The 13,850-nt window shown below is 39.0% G+C and overlaps 1 protein-coding gene across 1 annotated transcript in view; it reads left to right on the top strand.

Annotated features, from left to right (window-relative positions):
- Fryl (FRY like transcription coactivator) overlaps positions 1 to 13,850 on the top strand; it is a 302,292-nt gene that overhangs the window by 49,402 nt on the left and 239,040 nt on the right. Inside the window, exon 2 of the mRNA XM_023711119.1 lies at positions 12,208 to 12,384. The gene's annotated coding sequence lies outside the window, so the exon portion shown is untranslated. The remainder of the gene's footprint in view (positions 1 to 12,207; positions 12,385 to 13,850) is intronic.

Below are 13,850 nucleotides of genomic sequence, written 5' to 3'. Positions count from 1 at the left end.
TTATTATTTATTTATTCATTTATTTTGTGTGTGTGGCCAGCTCAGCCCACCAGGGGGTGGGGCTGGCTGGCATGTGGTGCTGGGGGATTGAACCGCGGTCGCTGTGCTTTGCTTAACTTAGTTTGTTCTAAGTAGGTGCTTTAGACCACTGAGCCATCTCACCAGCCCCCTGAGTTTTACAGTAGGGAATTATAGCTTGTAGTGCCGTTGCTGCCAGTCAGAAGCTTTTACCTTGGGCAAATCTCCTAAACTTACATTCCCTCTTTCCTTTCTCTCAAGGGATAAACAGAGTCTATAGAAGACTGGCTCGTATTTATCTTGATGAGACTGACAAGGGAGCCTGTTTTCTTCTGGGGTTACCATAGTGGACTGGTTGGAGTCTCAGACCATAGCAGATACCTGCTCACACAAATGCAGGCTGCTTCTCTTTTCTCCTTACTCTTAAAATAATTATGTGGAAACTCAGAACTTTAATGGGGGGTGAAGGTCTGCAGGGTGTTCAGGGTCTCACTACTAGATCGGACTTGTAGTGGTCCTCCTGTTTACAGCCTCCCAAGAGCTGGGAGTACAGGCGTGCACCACCACGCCCACTCTTATAGTCCTAATTTTTAAAGATACCAGAATTTTCTGTATTAAGTTATCCTGTAATTGGACAGGGCCCAAGGGATTATCCCTAAAGAGGAGATGGGGACCTCAACTTACCACCTGTGGAGTGAGTTTACTGGTTTTCATCAATGAAAAACATTTCAAGATGCATCAATGTGAAGCATAGGCAGATTTATTCAGTAGAATCCAAGAAGTACACATTAAGAAAGCTGTGTGACTTTTGACTGCCGAGGCACATTATGGTTTGGGACTTGGGGTAATCACATGGTATTCTAGGGTCCTCAAGATGGACGAACAAGGGTGTGTAGGCCTAGTGTCTGTCAGGTGACCCTCTGGTGGGCTAGATTAGAAGGCAAATTATTCACGTGTTTGCAGTATGAAAGTGGGATACCCACTTCATAGTGCTGTTTCCTTGAGGGTGGAGGTCTGTAGAATTTAGGAATCCGTGGCATCATTCAAAAAAGCACAGGCCCAATCTGCAGGTGAAACCCAGCCTACAAGTGAAAAGCACTTAGTGTCTCTCTTGGGAATTTAGCACAGAGCATCCGGGAAGAGAAAGCAGACTTGCGGATGAAAAAGGGCACAGCAATCTGGGGTAAATTAAGTGTCTTGAGACTGAAGTTTTTCTTAAAAGTACAGTTTAAAATTATAGTTTTTTCCTTGTCTCTTTTTTTACCTGTCTTTATTTTGTCTATCTGACTTGAATCTTGGGAAATTAGAGTAGCGAGCTAAGAGCTAAGTCATGTGAGTGCTGCTCCTGCTTTAAAATTGTTTGCTTCTAGGTTGGTGTAGACAGGTAGCAGGAAAGAAGAGAGAAAAAAAGAAACAGTGCACCACCTGTTATTTTCTGATTACGTCTCAATATGGGTATGAGGTAAAATATGCAAATACATTGGATTTGTTTTGGAGGCCAGCAAACAAGTTCACCTCCCTCCTTGTTATTCTGTACTGCTCTATAAAGTGGAGTTTTGGGGCTGGAGAGATGGCTCAGTGGTCTAAAGCACCTACTTGGAACAAGCTTGGCAAAGCACAGGGACTGCGGTTCAATCCTCCAGCACCACATGCCAGCCAGCCCCGCCCCCTGGTGGGCTGAGCTGGCCACACACACACACACACACACACACACACACTAAATGTTAAAATAAAAAAAATTAAAAAAAAAATAAAGTGGAGTTTCAGGATGTAGTTAGTATGTACACTATCAAATAAAATGTTGCTAAAACTATCAAGTTTTTTTGCTTATTTATTATCATAGGCAGCATTTCTTTAATCAACAAATGTTTACTGAGTTCCTCCAAGCAAGGAGATGACCTTGGGGATTATAAATATCTGCAGGATCATCTCTGCCTTTCTGGAGCTTGTTGTTCAGTGAGGTAGACAAATGTTAAACAAATATGGATGATAAACTCTCTGGTGGAAAAGGAGGCAGGGCCTGAGAGTGGGGGGCATCTGATTAGAAAGGAGCTGGTGCCTGAGCAGGCCTTTTGGGGAGGAGAGAGGATCGTGGATTTTGTTTTCCCTGTAGAGGTATGTGAAAGTCATAGAGGATTTTAAGAATGGGTGGAGTGAGTATATTTATATTCTAAAATGATCACTGCGCTTACTATGTGGAAAGCTGGAGAATTGGTAGAGAGGGTCTATTGTCTTTTCAAAATTATTATAAAAGAGGGTTTATTGAATTTGCTTACAGCTTCAGAGGTGGGGAAAGTCCACAGGGGTTGTCTGCATGCAGAAGAGCCAGAGAATGGAGCTGCTCTCCAGGAATATCATCTTAGGTCTGAGTGTTTGAGCCAGGGGCAATGATGGCTCTGACCAGAGTGGCAGCTGAGGCTATTGAGAGAAGTCCTGAGGTGTGGAGCAAACACTGTTGTAAAGATGGGTTGATGGCACCTCTTGATCAGTTGTAAGGGTGTGAGAAAAGAAGGGAAAGAGAATGTGCCTCAGCATTAAGAGGACTGAGGATATTACCAGGGTGCAAGGGTGGGGGTAGCAACAAGTCTGATGTATCAAGAGTGGAATTTGATGTCCTAATGGATAGTTGAAGTTGTCAGATTAATGCTCAGAAGAGGGACAGGTCTGGGCTTGAGTTATCATCTATTTACCTGTTGACAAAACCTGAACCTGAATTGATGTCCTTTGTACTGGATAAGATAAGAGAAGGGTAAAAAAGTGGAGCAGAGTTTGGGGCTGATCAGGGGAGGGCTGAAAAGGGGAGGAGGAAGAGCCGCCCAGGAGAAAGAGGAAGAAAATCCATGGGTGTGTGTGGCATTTTGCAGCTCAAGTGGAGGAGATATTTCAAAACCTGGGTGGAGTGGTATAGCTTTTGAGTCAAGGAAGGTAAGAAGGGAATATTGACCTTGGGATTTTGTGAGGCATGGTCCAAAGTAGGAACCCTGATGCATGATCCTTTGTCATGTAGAAGCAGGTAGCCTTGGGAAAGACAGAGGAAAGAATCAAATGAAGAAGGGAAGTGAGTACAATACCAAGTAGAGATCACGCTTTTGGAGACATTTATCTTAAAGGGGGTCAGAGAATGTGGCAGTAGCCAGAAGGGAATTTGTGATCAAGAAGGAGCTTTGTTCCTGTAAGTTCGCTTGCTGCTGATCCTTTAGGAAAGGAGAAAAAATAAACGAGAATGCTGTCACTTTGTTGTTGCTGTTGTTGGCTTTTAAATGTAGTTTGGAGATGGTTGGTACTGGGTTGACAGTTTTACTTGCCCCACCCTCTTCAGGGAACCTTTGTAATTTTATTTTTCTCCCTTTGGCTTGCTTTGGCTTATTGTGTTATCATGCTAGATTTTTATCTTTTTCATTTCTGGTAAATGGTGGTTATTAGGAAGTTGAACCAATTGTGTATGAAAAATGCAAAAGACATTTAACAAGGAATGTGTTTCCCTAGGCTCATTGTTTACCACAGAAAGGAAACCACTGACTTCTTGTTACATCAGTGAAGATAAAATTATTTTTGTGACTGTAGTGCTCCTTTTATGACTAACATTTTTCAGACTGTGATTGAAAGGAATTATTTTATGAAGACAGTTAATGGAAAATGTAGACTTTTGTTGCTAGTGGGGCTTTATTCTGTGAAAATTCTAAACTAATTTTTCTCCAGAATACTCAGTCCCTTTAATTGTGAGCTAGTTGCTGTAGTTTCATTTAAGAAAAATTTAGTTTGAGAAAGTTAGTGTTTAGTTTTCAGTGTATTGAAATGTAATAGTTTGAAAAAAAAGAAATGTAATAGTTTGAACTAACTTTAAGGAAGAAAATGAACAACATAGGGTAGTGGAAATATTTTCTTCCTGAAGCAGAAGAAATAGGTATTTCTATAAATATAGCTAATGTTTAGGTAGAATAGAAGGAAGGTACAAGCAGATCATGTGTCACAACCTATTGTCTTTACTCCCATTGTAAATTCATGCTTCGTAAAAATGTTTAACGGAAACCACAAAAATTCACAGCAGATGAAGGTATGCCAGTAGACTTGGGCCCACTGGAGATAAGTCTTCTCGAACCACTGGATTTCTCAGTTGGAATTTGACCCTCTACCCTGTCCTCTACTGTCGCCCACCCCCCATTCTAGAAAACAAAACAACCTTTAAGTATGTGGATCTTGAGCAGAACCAAAGACACTCACTCTGAGCATCTAAGAAACACATGAACAGAAGCTTAGCACAGCTAGTGATTATCAGATGTTACACTGCGATCTGTGGATATTGTAGGTATGGTTGTAGAAGTGTGACCCCCTTCACCAGTCCAGAGATTTCAACCTTTAAAAGAAACATATGTGTAATTAGCACCCTTGTTAGTTTTGTACTTCTTCGTATCTCTCTATACTTCACCTCCTCTAACTTTGGGCTGACTAAAGGATATAGTGGCCTTATAGATAAATACAAACAAGTACATGTCAGATTAGTGTGATACATTGTATGATGAAAGCAAAATGGGAAGGGGATAATGACATAGGTGGCTGCTTGAATATTCTGAATCTTTTTTTTCTCCTTTGTCGTTTGGAATAATCTGCCCCCTTAAAGTTGTGTGGTCTCTAGTTAAAGGTGTGTGAAATGTGCCTAGCAGAATACCTTGCATTGTGCCCAATTGTCAAGTGTATACATACTGTCCTGTTTCCTTTCTGTAATTTGAATCATCCAAGTTGTGGTGTAGTGTCCTATACTACGTACCTTTGCTAGAGTGTGTTTAGATTGTGTCCTTGTGTGGTTAGGAAAATGTTCTTGTAAAAGAAAATAGCAACATGGATGAACCTTGAGGCCACTGAGCTTTGTGAAATTGGTCAGTCACAAAAAGACAGAAACTCATATGATTTCAGTTATCTGAAGTGCTTTGAGTAGTAAACTCACAGAGATGGCAAGCAGAAGGGTGGCGTCAGATGGCTGGTGAAGGGAGAATGGAGAGTTACAGTGCTGTGCGTATAGTTTTGTTTTGCAAGGTGAAAAAAGTTTAGGAGATAGATGATAGTGATAGTTCTATAATAGTGTGAGTGTCCTTAATATGCACTTAGAAATGGCCAAGTTGACAAAATATATGTTACATATATTTTACCCCAGTTAGGAAAAGTAGTTGATAAAGCTATATATATATATATATATATATTTTTTTTTTTTTTTCCATTTATGTATTTGGTACAGGATCTCACTATGTGGCTTAGACTCATAGTGATCCTCCTGTTTTCAGCCTCCCTAGTGCTAGGATTATAGGCATGTGCCACAACGCCCAGACTTGGTCACAGGCTCAGTGCGCCCTATGGGCAGGGCCAGCGCAGCATGCAGGGCTGGGACTGGGATTGGGATCGAAGCCTGATGCAGGTGCTTAGTTCGCTGAGCTGTCTCGCTGGCCTTTGATAAAAACCTATTATGTTTTGATAAGGCTTTCCCCCATCTCCCCTCTCTTTTTGGTAGATATTAGTAAATCAAGTAACTACTGTAAGTCAGAAAGGGTGGGTTGTTCTTACTTCACAAGTCTATGTGAGATTCCCATTAAAATAAAAACTTTATCAGAAGTTTTCATCTCTTTCAGAGGTGTCCAACCTTAGACTTGCTTGTGGAGCAAGGAGTACAGCGTAGCTGGAAAACCCATTCTCTATTGTTTTGTCAGTTTATAAAATATTTGTTGGCCACTTGTGGCTTTGAGTGAACAACAATAACAGCATTTGTTGAGTGATATTTGCCAGCTATTGTTCTTAGTTTACACTTAACAGTGCTTGGAATACTTATGATGACAGTCTTTATGAAACAGCCCTGGAAGGTATTATGCTGTTGAAAAACCTGAGGCCCGTAAGTGGTAAGTGATTTTCTATTTTAAAAGTGATTTTAAAGGAGTTTTAATACATAGAAATATATTCTGGAGAGAAGAAAATGTTCATATATATATATGTGGGTGTAAGGATAAATGGGATGTATTTGTTCAGAGCACGATTTTCAGCCTGACTGAAGACTGCATAACCTTAGATAGGCTGTGTAGTGTCTTCTGTTAGAATCCTGATGTTTGCACCGTGAGCCCTCAAATTGTATTCAGAGGGATCAAAGCATTGAATTACCATGCCAGGGGATTTTGCCATCAGAGCTGTACATTAGGAAACAGTATCTCAGATGCACTGGAGAATGGAGAGAGGGAGGCCAGAGACTTCTTAAAATAACTACTTAGAATTCTTTTGTGGTCGTTAAGGAGAGTATTTTAGTATTGCAGCAGCTGGGGTCAGGGTGCAATGATTAATCGTTGAATAGTAAGAGATGACAAAGGAGAGTCACAAGTGTGAGCTTGGGAGAGAAAATGAGTGGATGGAGCAGTGATGGCAAACCTTTTAGAGACTGAGTGCCCAAATACATCTCCCAACCCACTTATTTAACCACGAAGTGCCAACACTGCTATCAAGCCCGAGGTTTTAGTTTAGGTAACACAACTCTTACATTAACATCTTTTGTTTTAAAAGAAAAACACAATAACATGTGTCATAGGTTCACCAGCACTGGTACAGAGCATAAGTAAGGAAGACTTTTTCCTGTTTGTTTTTGGCATAGTGCTCACCTGAGTACATGGGTAAGATGTGGATAGGTATGGCTTTGTAGGGTAGGATTCTTAGAGCTCTGTGAGAAAAATTGCTTTCGCATAGGATCCGGCCTGCGCAGGGATCCTCCCTGAACCATGTTAGGCAACACAGTTGTGTTCAAATTTCAAAGGTGGGATTTTAGTATTCTTCAACTCAATTCAAAGGGTAAATGTCTGAGTGGTGTTTTCCTGTGAAAGAGATAAGAGTATCCGTGTCACATATGGGACAGCAGTGGACTTGGACATTTAAGGAGTACAGACGTGTCCACTTCTGTAAGAGGAAACTCAGTAGGTCAGTGATTACTCTGAAGAAGGAGACATGCAATAGTAATAAGTAGTTATGTTAGTCTTTTATGCAAATTATATACATAGGAGAAGCTTTTTTACATAACATTGTTTAATATGTTGGCAGTTGGGTTGTTTGAACAGGAAATTTGTTTGAAATGAGAAAAGATACATACCTTAAATATTTTATGATAAAGTGTGTAAATATTTGTAGTTCACCAGTCCTTTGAAGTATAGCCAAGATGTTTTTGATAGATTGTTTTTAGAATGACTTGCCTTTATTAGACCTTACAGCTTAATTTTTAGAGATAATGCATTTTTTTGTTTGCACTTGTATTTTTAATGTAATATTTTACTACATTACATAGTTATAGTAAATATAACTGACTTAAGTGGATTTTAAAATAAGCACAATTTAATCCTGGAAGGCACGCAACTCTGTTCCTGGGGAAAAAAATAAGATGGTGTAACACAGAGGACTCCCACCTCTGTAAGGAAATGGAAATTTACATGTAGTGGCTTCTTCATGGTCTCAAGACTGATGAGAATTTTTTTTTTTATTTTTATTTCTTATGTATTTTAGTACAGGTCTACAGGGTCTCACTACACAGATTAGACTCAGAGTGATCCTCCCGTTTTCAGCCTCCAAAGCACTGGGATTACAGGTGCACGTTACCATGCCCAGTCTCAGCTCACCCTGGGAGCTGGACTGTCACAACACACTGGAGATCAAACCCTGGTCCTCGAGTCTGCCTAAGCAGGTGCTTTAATCTGCTGAGCTATCTGGCTGGCCCTATTTTTATTTATTAAAATATCACTTATTTGTTTGTTTGTTTTTTATTTGGTATAGGGTCTTGCTCCGCAGCTCGGAATAGTAGTGATTCGCTTGTCTTAGCGTTTCCAGTGCTGGTATTACAGGTGTGCTCCACCACCCCGTTTCAATGGCCAGCACTATGTACCTGAGAACCCCAGACTGGCGTGGCATCTGGTACCGGGGATCAAATGCGTCCTTGTGCTTGCCAGGCAGGCACTTAGACCACTGAGCTATCTCCCTGGTGCCCATGGTTTTATTTTTAAATCCTGTGCCTTTCCTATTATACAGAGTTAGAAGACAAATTTTTATGTATTCACAGAATTATACAGTCATTGCAATTAATTTTTGGAATAGTTTCATCATACTCCAAAAGAAACCCTGTGTCGATTAGTAGTCATTCTACAGCTGTTCTCTTTTTACTCTTAGGCACTACTAAGCGTGCATGTTAAAAAAAAGAAAAAAAAAAAGAATGTTTGTGCCTATAGATTTGTTTGTTCAGGACATTTATGTAAATGGAATCATAACATAGCCTTTGTGGATAATTTCTTTCATTTAGCACAATGTTTTAAAGATATCACATGCATCAGTATTTTATTCCTCCTTTGGAAGGATAATATTCTATTGAGTGCATATCCCACATATTAATTTTATGTTCTTGCTTGATGGTATTTAGATTGCTTTCACCATTTGGCTATTGCAAATAATGCTACTATAAAACACTTATTTGCATATTTTTTTCAGATATGTTTTCATTCACATACACACCTGGGAATGGAATTGCTGTTTTTTTTTTTTTTTTTTTTTTAATATACATATGTCTGATTTATTTCACTTAAGAGTATGGTCTCAAGGTATATCCCTTGACCTAGGAATGTCTCAGTTCTTCCATCTTTATAGCAGAGTAGTACTCTACTTTGTTGTATAAAAACCCCACATCTTCTTTATCTATTCATTAGTTGATGGGCACTTGGCTGTTCCCAAGCTTTAACTATTGTACACTGTGCCACTATACAATGGGTGTGCATATATTGCCGTGGTACGATGATGCTCTTAACTCTTTCTGGAAGATATCAAGAAGGGGAATAGCTGGGTCAAATGAAATCTCTAGTTTTGTTTTTTTAAGCCATTTCCACAGTGGTTGTACCAGTTTGCACTCCCATCAGCAGTGTAGAAGGGTTCCTTTTCCCCACAGCAACACCAGCATTTGTTATTGGTTAATTTCTTTTTTTTTCTTTTTTTGGTGGAACCGGGGATTGAACTCAGACCCTTGCGCTTGCCAGGGAAGTGCTTATTCCACTGAGCCATCTCCCCGGCAGTTTCTTGATAATAGCCTTCTTCTTTTTTTTTTTTGGTGGAAACAGGGATTGAACTCAGACCCTTGCACTTGCCAGACAAAGTGCTTATTCTACTGAGCCATCTCCCTGGCCCCTATAATAGCTTTTCTTTCTGGAGTGAGATGGAATCTCAGTGTTGTTTTAATTTGCATCTGTAGAATGATCAGTGTTGTTGAATTTTTTTTCATGTATTTGTGTGCTTTTCCTACTTTGTCTGAAAAGTGTGTTAATTTCAAATACTTGTTTTTGGATTAAGTCTCTAAGCTTGAGGGGCTGCTGAGTTTTCTGACTTCTTTATATATTCTAGATATAAGTCCTTTGAGAAATAGCTCGCAAAGATTTTTTTCCCACACTGTGGCTTCTCTTCACTTTGTTGGTGGTTTCTCTTGTTGTATAAAAGTTTTTTAATTAGATGGGGTCCTAGTAGTTGATGCTTTGTGATAGTTTCTGAGCATACTGGGTTACATTTAACCCTTGAGGAACTGCCAGACATATTCTCACCAGTACTTTAATGTGGATTCCAACCATGTATTTACCAACATGTTTTATCTGTCTTCTTGATTGCAGCCATTTTTTTTTTTTTTAAATAATGGAATAGAGACATTGAGTGACTTAACAGAAATTTATTTCTCACAATTTTGGAGCCTGGGAAATCCACAGAGAAGGAAGATTTGGTGTCTAGTGAGGACCTACTTCCTGGTTTGCAGAAAGTTGTCCTGTTGCTGTAAGTTCACATGGTAGAGGACAGAGAAAAGCAAGCTTTCCTGTTCTTCTTATGACAATGCTCCCATTCATGAGGGCCTCGTGACCTAATTTCCTCTCAAAGGCCCCAGCTGCCTGGTACCATGATACTGGAGGTTAGAATTTCAACAAGTAAATTTTGAGAGAACACAAATGTTCAGTCTATAGCATCACCTTAGTATCTACTTACTTACTTACTTTACCCCCCCCCCCCCTTTGGCAGTACTAGGAATTTAGCAGTATTAGGCAAGGCCTTTATCCTGAGCTGTATTGTCCAACATCCCTCCCTTTGAATTTTGAGACAGGGTCTTGTAAAGTTGTTAAACTATCTAGACTGGGCTTGAATTTGTGGTCTTCCTGCCTCAGCCTCCCTTAATGTGGAATTACAGGTGTGTACTACCATTTGTGACAGTATTTACTTTTTGAAAGTGATTTATTCTTATAGCAGTATTGTTTGTAGACATCTGGGAAAACATTTAATATAGTTTAGAAATGTGGCTAAAATGATGATTTTGATATTTTTCTTTTTCTCTCTCTCTCTTTTTTTTTTAAATGTATTTGGTTGTTGCAGGGTCTTGCTATGCAGCTTAAACTCATAGTGATCCTCCTGCTTTCAGTCTCCCCAGTGCTGGGATTACAGATGTACACCAGACTCTGGCTGGCTCAGCCTGCCCTGTGGGTGGGGCTGGTGTAGTATGTGGTGCTGGGAAGTGAACCATGGTCCCTGTGCTTGCCTAAGTTTGCTTAAACAGATGCTTTGTCTACTGAACTCTCTTGACAGCTATGATTTTGATTTCTTTTTTATTTAATAGCAGTTTTCCATATCAGTTTTTGAAAATTTATTTTAATTTCACCTTACTGGAGAATACTCTGCTGTTCTTTGCTTTTATGCTTATTTATTTATTTTTGTCTTTTGGAGACAGGGTCTTGCTATGCAATTTAAGTTGGTCTTCAGCTCATTTTGTAACCCGGGCTAGCCTTGAACTTGCAGTCATACTGTCTCAGCCTCCTAAAAAGCTGGGATAACAAGTATGTGCCAATGCTTTCTAATACTGCAGTGCTTTAATTACAATGCTTTTTAATATTTGTCTTCCCTTTTTCTTAAACATAGAATGTAACATATTTTCTTAAACAGAGCCTGTGTTGAGTGTAGTGGCACATGCCTATTATCCCAGCTATTTAGGTGGCTGAGATAGTAAGATTGCAAGTTCAGTGCCAACCTGGATAATCTAATAAGACTCTTTTCCTAAAAAAGGGCTGGAAATGCAACTCAGTGGTATTGTGCTTGCTTACCCAAGGTTCATTCTCCAGTACCTCAAACAAAATATAACAAAAAACCACAGACTATATAACATGCTATTCTGTACTTTGCTTATTAATATGGTCAGGTAATCCTTTTGTTAAGAGTTCGGAGGGGGAAAAAAAAAAGAGTTCGGAGGGGGCTGGTGAGATGGCTCAGTGGTCTAAAGCACCTATTTGAACAAGCTAAGCTAAGCAATGCACAGGGACCACGGTTCAATCCCCCAGCACCACATGCCAGCCAGCCCCGCCCCCTGGTGGGCTGAGCTGGCCACACACACACACTAAATAAATAAATAAATAAATATTAAAAAAAAAAAGAGTTCGGAGTGCTTTCTCATTCATTTTATAGCTACACAGAATCCCTTTTTATGGATGTGCCATAGGTAATTGGCTTGTTGTCTGTGTCCACTTTTGCAGATCATCCAGCAATAACCTTGCTGTACTATTGCCATTGTTTTATCTGAATCCCAGAAGGTGGATTGCTGGGATGTCGGATAAAGGCATTTCTCCTTTGTTAATGTTGGAACCATCAGCAGCAGTACCTATTTCCTGGGAAAACCTTTGAAAGAAAGATAGTTGGAGGATCATATCCCTAAGCTCCTGATGTGTGTATCCTCAAGTCCTGTGCGGCACAATTCTGATCCTTGTATCATCAAGACAAATGCAGATGACTAGCATGTCTTTAGATAATGACTATATTAGATGTACATATTATTAAGGAAGATTTTGTGGGTGGTAAAAACCATTTAAATTAGAACCTTAAAAGGTAAAATCTCAATGTCTTATCTTTTTCCCCCATATAGTTTCTTTCTCTGCATAGTTGAGATGTTTATTTACTTTTGTGGTGCTGGAGATGGAGCCCAGGGTTTTGCTCCTGCAAGTAACCTCTCTAGCCTTGAGATTACTTTTTATCAGTAAGTTCTTTCTCAATAAAGTAATGATAAAAAAAATAAAAAAATAAAGTAGTGATATATTTTATGGTGCAGCTGCTAAAATATTGGCAGCTTTTGTTTTAGAAACAGCTATCACTAACCAACCATATTTTCTTATTCTTTTCATTCTTCAGCCTTCAACATTCCATGGTTGGCTTTCTACATGGAGAATCAGTACTGCTTTGCTCCAGAGTGGCCACTAGAGTGCCTGTAAATTAGAAGCTCCAGACTGACAAAAGCTTCTAGATGGATCCTTTCCAAATTTGGTGTCTTTTCTATGAACTATGTGCCTCAACAACCATTTCTCAGTGGTAAGGCTGTGTGCTTTCTGTTGCCTTTTTCTGATTAGGAATGTATAAGATAGTGTTTGAATTGGCTTCTCCTGTTCTACACCTCTTTTTACATATGAGGTAATATTTGCACTTGAAAAAACTTAGTATGTGTTTACAGTACATGAAGTTTACAGTTATCTTGGGGAGTGGGTACATATATGTGCATAGAACAACTTGCTTCTTTTTTTAGTTCACTTCTCCTTCCTACCCACCTTCCTCCCTCTGCCTCTAAATCCCCTTTCCCCATTTTCATTCTTGTTTTATTATTCTTAGCTTATATTTATGACACACAGTATTTGCATTCATTGAGTTATTAGGGTTCTATAAATGGCACACTTTAATTCTACTTCCTTCCCCTCTTCTTCCCCTTCTCCCATCTCCTTCAGTCTCTTAGATCCTATTTGCAAAAGATCTATCTTTTGCTTCTTTCTATTTTTTTTGGCTATTATTATTATTATTTTTTTAATACATCACATCTAAAAGTAGCAATAACATTAGGTTTTGGAGGCGCCAACATACCCTTCAAAATATCCAGAATGTATGTAACACATTCTACATACAGTAGAATGTGTAATATTTATAAAGAATAAATACAAAAATATGTGAATGACTTTGTATATTCTTTATATGTTCTCTGTAATCCTTTGTTGTATGGCTAACTATATTTATGTTTGACTATCTTTTCCTATCTATTTAGATACTGTTTTGAACTCCCTGAATCAAGAAAATCCTCTTACATTCTAATGACTGCAAATTATGAATAATTTGTTTATGGGGATAATAAGAGAGGTGTAGAGGATCAGCTCTTGTTATTCCAGGGTGCTCTGTATGCCTTTTCATATTTTGACTTTTTTTTTTTGTGGAACCGGGGATTGAACTCAGGCCCTTGCACTTGCCAGGGAAGCGCTTATTCCACTGAGCCATCTCCCCGGCCCAATATTTTGACTTTTAGAAAACATAGGTACTAGTTAGCCAGCAAGTTTTCAGGACATCTCTGAAGTGTACTCAGAACATACAGGGCAGGGTGTAGACAAGGAAAATTAAACAGAATAAGTTGCTAAAATAAGAGACCTTAAAAAAGATTGAAATAGACTCATTTTGAACCTCAGCAAATATTTATCAACAGCTTGCTTTTTATGGAGGAAAATACAGAGTTACCTTTAGTGTGATGAAGAGGTTACTAAATGGGGACCGTGCTGTTGGGTAAGGAACACAAGTAGGTGGAGTGCAAAATGGGTCCCTTTTAGCTCTAGTTCTGGTGATTAACTGCAGAGTTCCTGAGTACAAGTTAATTAACTTTAGTAGATTGCAATTTGCTCATTTATGTAAGATACGTGAGTTAGACTAAATGAATTAGAAGGTTTTTGTTTTTTGGTTCTTTCATATCTTTAACACTTCATGATTTTAATGAATACATTGATAGAGTTTTTTTTTTTTTTTTTTTT

Source organism: Octodon degus, unplaced genomic scaffold (assembly GCF_000260255.1).
Source record: "Octodon degus isolate 3935 unplaced genomic scaffold, OctDeg1.0 scaffold00019, whole genome shotgun sequence".
Taxonomy (NCBI): Eukaryota; Metazoa; Chordata; class Mammalia; order Rodentia; family Octodontidae; genus Octodon; species Octodon degus.
The sequence above is the reverse complement of the archived record's forward strand: the minus strand, read 5'-3'. Positions and strand labels throughout refer to the sequence as shown.